The sequence below is a fragment of the Haliotis rubra genome, unplaced genomic scaffold, assembly GCF_003918875.1.
Source record: "Haliotis rubra isolate DU_JTF1 unplaced genomic scaffold, ASM391887v1 Scf3, whole genome shotgun sequence".
NCBI lineage: Eukaryota > Metazoa > Mollusca > Gastropoda > Lepetellida > Haliotidae > Haliotis > Haliotis rubra.
Window position 1 is genome coordinate 4,333,496 of NW_025766968.1, and position 7,078 is coordinate 4,340,573.

Here is a 7,078-nt window from a genome sequence, read left to right on the forward strand (position 1 = left end):
ATGGAGAGCATGCTTCATCAAGGCCCTTACCTGGAGAGCATGCTTCATCAAGGCCCTTACATGGAAAGCATGCTTCATCAAGGCCCTTACATGGAGAGCATGCTTGATCAAGGCTCTTACATGGAGAGCATGCTTCATCAAGGCTCTCACATGGAAAGCATGCTTCATCAAGGCCCTTACATGGAAAGCATGCTTCACCAAGGCTCTTACATGGAGAGCATTCTTCATCAAGGCTCTAACATGGAGAGCATGCTTCACCAAGGCTCTTACATGGAAAGAATGTTTCATCAAGGCCCATACATGGAAAGCATGCTCCATCAAGGCTCTTACATGGAGAGTATGCTTCATCAAGGCTCTTACATGGAAAGCATGTTTCATCAAAGCCCTTACATGGAAAGCATGTTTCATCAAGGCCCTTACATGGAGGGCATGCTTCATCAAGGCTCTCACATGGACGGCATGCTTCATCAAGGCTCTCATGTGGAGAGCATGCCTCATCAAGGCCCTTACATGGAGAGCATGCTTGATCAAGGCCTTACATGGAGTTCTAAGTTGATCAGTGCTTTCAACTGGAGTGCTAGCTTGATCAAGAACCCAGGACTTCAGCATGACAAGCGAACACTTTAACCACTGTACTACCCCAGTGTCCATGGCAACTATATGGGAAATTGGTAAAACTGCTATCAAGGTATGAAAAGACATACAAAGTGACCAGAGTCGACATGGCTGACTGTTAGCCATTCCTGAAATTATCTTGTGCAAAATCTGAAATACTGATGACTGTTGTGTAACCTCATTCACTCACTCTTAAAGACAAATAGTTGATTTGACCAATATGCATTACTCAAAAGTTTAAATGTCCATGGAAATCAACCAGTACTAAGAACATGTCTTTCAATCACACTTATGTCACTTAATGTCAGTTTAACACTGATTTGAATGGCATTTCAGTTTTATTACAGCATAGAATAATACTTTAATGCCTTTTCAGGAATTTGTGTTACATCAGCAGAGCTACTGACACATTAGAGAGATACCAAACATATTTACATAAATTCTTTGATTTAGGTATCTTCACATTTGTTTAAGAGAGATATGGTACTTGGAATAAAGGATGTACAGGCTCTCTTAGTTTTCACAATTGGAACTTTGTAGTTGTGGTGGACCGAAGGGAGGAGGTTGTATTCCAAATTTAAGTAGTGAGTACAGTCAGATATGATTTTGACAGCTTGATTCACGATTTGCCACTCATATATTGATGACAAACATTCAAATCTGACTCCAGCGATTTTACTTGCAGTGTTAACAATTTTGTCTATTTTAGATTTGAGATGAACTGAGAGAGACCCGTACCAACAATGGAAGGAAAATGTTAAAATACTCTGAATAAATGCTACATAAAAAGATGACATTAACATTAAAAGATCTCAGTTTACGCATGAGATGAAGACGTTGTTGACACTTTTTGTATAGGGCTTCAGTGTTAGAGTTCCAGTTCAGCTTAGAGTCAATGACAGCTTGATGTGGAAGGAAAGCACAACATGGCTCCACTCCTTGACATTTACCACCTGAAACCTGTGAATAGTGAGGTGTTGACAAACCAAGGATTATATAATGAAACCAAATCAGAGATTCGAACCAACTTTCACAGGATCCTGGCTTACCAAAATCTGCAGCACCTTGAAATAATAATAATAATGCTAATTTTTGCACCTAGGGTCCAACACAATGCTGCTCTCTGGCGTGACATGATTTCCCTGACGGAATTGTACTTTCAAAGACGCTACTAAGGCTAAAGCGCGACCGTATAGATCCGTACATCCGCTTCTCAGGATGGCCACAAGGCCACCATTGAAGTCCACATTTAAATGCCATCAAGTTAGAACCAAGTGTTTTAACTTTTTGTGTCTCAATTTCTAAATAATTCAGCAATAAGTAATCTTGTTTCCTGCTTCTGACTGAGAGGTGCTCCACATGATTGAATGACATTCACAGAGTTAACAAATTTAAATTGAGCAGCATGGATTATTTCATGACTACAGAACATAATACAATGGACCATGTCGGGAATATTGTGGTGGGCATTGAAAAAATATCAAATTAAACAAATAAAATGAAAACAAAGGAGAGGGTGCCTTAAATTCAACACACAATTGTTTCATTCAAAGTGTGGTGATGGAAGCTTCAGAGGAAGAAAAGCTCAAAGTGATGCAGATAAATTATGGGTTAATTGTTGACAGACTAGGGACTACACTGGTGGTGCGATAGCATGGAGGTTGACACCTTTGCCCATAACCCCTAGGTTCCAGGTTCACATCCTTTCATCAATCAATGAGTGAAACCTTTTTCTGGTGTAACCCACCTTAATATTGCTTGAATATTGCTATTTCTCAGTTAAAACCATACTCTCACTTATTCATCCAAAGGTTATAATCTTGGCAGGTTGGATAATTAAGATTTTCCAACCCTCGATCACAGGATCCTGTCATGGCCAAGGGACCTAAGAAGTGGCAGAATCAAATCACATGGACAACTAGGCCAATCCAAGGATTATAATCAGGGCAGATCGGACAACTGGGCCATTCCAAGGATTATAATCTGGGCAGATCAGATTTTCCAACCCTCGATCACAGGATCCTGTCATGGCCAAGGGACCAAAGAAGTGGCAGAATTAAATCACATGGACAACTGGGCCAATCCAAGGATTATAATCAGGGCAGATCAGATTTTCCAACCCTCGATCACAGGATTCTGTCATGGCCAAGGGACCAAAGAAGTGGCAGAATTAAATCACATGGACAACTAGGCCAATCCAAGGATTATAATCAGGGCAGATCAGATTTTCCAACCCTCAATCACAGGATCCTGTCATGGTTAAGGGTCCCAACAAGTGGCAGAATCAAATCACATGGACAACTGGGCCATTCCAAGGATTATTATCAGGGCAGATCAGATTTTCCAACCCTCAATCACAGGATCCTGTCATGGTTAAGGGTCCCAACAAGTGGCAGAATCAAATCACATGGACAACTGGTCCACTCATGCCTCTTAAACAGTAGAAACAAGAACCTAACACAGTTAAGTAGGGAAGGTGAGTATAGTCCTGTCTAGGAAGCTGTGTAGAGAACAGGTGATACACAAGGGATGAGGCTTGCGGAAGAAAGAGTTTCAGACATGATGGTAACCAGATCTACTCAAGCTGTCATGGCAAACACTCCCACTGACCATGGTCAGTTATTTACATCAGCAGAATATGACACAGTGAGATGGATCACTGCCACATAGGTTTAAGAAGATCTCAGGATATTTTACCTTGTGCTTGTACAGCTAAATCCATGAGCTAGAGACTCGCAGCTAAAGCATCCTTGCCGAAGGTGATGAAGTGGGTTTCCTTGAGACCAAATTAACACTTAATATATTAGACTGTCAAGCATGTACCAGTATCTTATAGTCTGATTGATGATGTTAGAGTATTTGTGTTCAAGATTGTTGCGGTGAAATGAGGATTAATGATATTGACGATTAAAATGTTATCTTATTTCAAGGATTTTCAATGAAATGCATGATCTTTTTGTTAACAACATTCTTTTTGTGTCTTATTTTTCATCAATTTTTATACTCTATTTATGAAACAATGTTTGATAGGAACTATTACGGTTATCTTTTTCAGGATTTAAATCAAATATATGATTTTTAAATCTTTTATCAATATTTTACCAAGATCAAACTGTTTCCATGTTATATTAATTACATCACAACAGCTATTTTTACATCTCCTTTTAATGTTTTCTTTTTGATTAGTTGAAATCATACACATGATGATTATATTTCTTCTTCATAAAAATCTGGGTAAATCTCTTTCCATGCAGTATTGACGAAACCATAGAATTATTTTCAGAATGAAGTGGAGACATAAAGAACATAAGAAGGATACCTAAGACTAAAATAGTACTAACAGTATCCATTTCAAATGAAGATGGTCAAAGATGAAGATGATGGTGTCCATGGCAGCAGTTGTTGATGATACAAAGCACGAAAAGTCTTAGAATATTTCATGTAAGTATAACCCTTCACCATTACGTGAGGGTAGGGGAGGCGTTGTATTGATCATGTGTGACCATATCTTGAACGCTCCATCCTTGAAGGTGTATCGATGCAGTTGTTGGATGACATCTAGCCTTGCGCCAAGGCTGCACTGAATGCTAAGCCCATGGATGTATACTAATTCTATCCTTTAAAGAAGCAAGTCTGGATACACAGAAAAAGGATGCCACACTGTTATATACATATTTTTAGAAATGTTTATTTATATTTTTAATTATTAGTTGAGTGATTAGATGAGTGAGTGAGTGAGTATGATTTTACATCACTTTTAATGATATTCCAGCAATATCAAGGTGGGGAACACCAGCTTCACACATTGTGCCCATGTGGGGAATTGAACCCAGTTCTTCAGTGTGATGAGCAGACACTTTAACCATCAGGCTACTGAAATGAAGGGACCAGCACAGAGGAAGGAGTGCTTAAACACAGTCAAGGATTATCTCACTCAATTCCAAACTCATTAACATTTTCCCCTATTTACCATGTTTTGAGGGTTGAAATGAAGAAGTTCTTTAAAGTTGATAGAGAACAGAGACTTCTTCCTTGGCTTGACAGCTTGAAAGATTCATATCATCTGCTTTATGCTGGGGTTTGTTACATAAATGGCCAGTGGTAGCCTGGTGCTGACTCACTGTTCTGAAAGACATAGACTTACTTCCCCACGTGGGTTTTAATGTGTCGCCTCCATCTGTGATATAGCTGGAATATTGCCACAATACTTCCTCACCCTCTCCCAAAGAAGCAGGTTGACATACAAATACCATGAGGTATTAACTAGATACTTGAGTGTGATGTGGTCGGGATAAGTCTGAAACACTGAGCTGTAACCCAGGTGCTGAATTCAAACATCTATGTACAGAGATGCATCCCCAAGTTGCATCAGCAGCCAATGATTCATCGGTACAAAGACAGACAGACAGACAGACAGACAGACAGACAGACAGACAGACTGTGTATGATATCGTATCATACTTACCGGTAGTAACATATTTATCACTTAGTATTTAGTAAGACTCACAGATAAAAAGTACATGTATTTCTTCCTCAATTTGGTCTAAAACCTTCGGTTTACAATACAAACACAACCTTTGAGTCCCAAATTCATGCTCATTAAGATCCTTGGAATGTCAGGACTGTATCCTGTTTCAAGTGACAGACACTAACAAGATGCTCCAAAAAGTTTTCCATCCAAATTTAGCTGACTCACAATGAATTAGTTGAAATAATGTTAAAACCAGCATATAACACACCTATTCACACACCTGTTAACTCATCAGCATGTGTAAGTAATCCTGGCTACTCATACCCTGGACATGACTAATAAATATTTTCTTCATGACCAGGTAGAAACCATTATCAGAATTATGCTGGACAGGGTCCGCACCACAGCATTGTCTCACGTGATAGGAGCGCCACAGGCTTTTAATTACCTTTTTTCATCACTCACTCTATTTCACATGCCTGTTCATGTTGAATGGTTCTCTTTGTTCACACACAGAATATACATAAATGATATTATTGATTGTAAAACCGTGAAGCTTCACAATGGTGAGCAAATTTCCAACAACAGGGATTACTGGAGAGCAGCACCTGATAGCATTTAACAGCCGATAATTGTTCCATCTGATAATATTCTTGCTGTATATGCATAAAAGACATAAGTATCTAATACATTTTATAGCATCTTCGTCATCATAGTTGTCATTGTCGGCAGCATCACCATCGTCGTCATTGTCTTCATCATCATTTTCATCATCATCATCATAGTTGTCATTGTCGGCAGCATCACCATCGTCGTCGTTGTCTTCATCATCATTTTCATCATCATCATCATAGTTGTCATTGTCCGCAGCATCACCATTGTCGTTGTTGTCTTCTTCTTCTTCATCACCATCATCATCATCATCATCATCATCATCACCATCCCCATCATCACTATTATTTTTAAAGAAGTGCCTTATCAACATACACATCCATTTCTCTTCTTTATATTCACATTTTCAATACAATTGCTCAGTAAATTATTAATCAACTGACAAATGATCTATATGATTAATATCTGAAAAGTGTCATACACTGAAATAAAAATTTAAATCAAATGTACATTTAATAATAATTATTTGTAACATTCATTCTCTTCAATACACAAATACAGTAAAGACGACCACATGTCAATTTAATCTTAATGTCGTGGGGAACTGTTTTATCTCCATGGAGCTCAGGGCAGACATGGCGGTTCCTGAGCTGCTCATGCAACACTTGAGATCATCTTTGATCTTTTTCACTGTAAGCATCGGTCCCAGTTGCATGAATAATGAAGAGGCCTACCTACTGACACAATAATGAAGGTTGGTACAGTGACCACAGCGAAGGGATGGATCCGTTTCCTTCAGACACGTTGTCTTTGCATACTAGCTTCCATCTCTCAAACTGAACTATCACCAATTAAGAAATCCGACATAGGGAAAGCAACAACGATGGGTCATACCAGATAACTCATCAACGTCAATACAGCACATACAACCCTGTGTATAATATCATAAGCCAGCCTAAGGGGTAATGGATTTTATGTGGGTGCATACACGTATGTATTGTGTTTTAATTATCATGTGCATTGTTATGGATTTTTGTACTTCTTAGTTTTCTTGTTATTTGGGCTTAAGGTTTCCTTGATAGATATTTTAACTGCTTTGAAACCAGATATGTGAAGCTTGGTTTATGACTTCCTACTTCCTTAATGTTTCAACTATTGTTTCAGTAAATGTCTCAGTCAGGTTTCAGTAAAAGTTTTGGTTAATCTGTGACTAAACGTTTCGGTTAATGTTTGAGTATATGTTTCAGTAAATGTTTGAGTATATGTTTCGGTTAATGTTTGAGTATATGTTTCAGTAAATGTCTCAGTGAATGATTCTGTAAATGTTTCAGTGCATGTCTGAATAAATGTTTCAGTAAATGTTTCAGTGAATATGTCAGT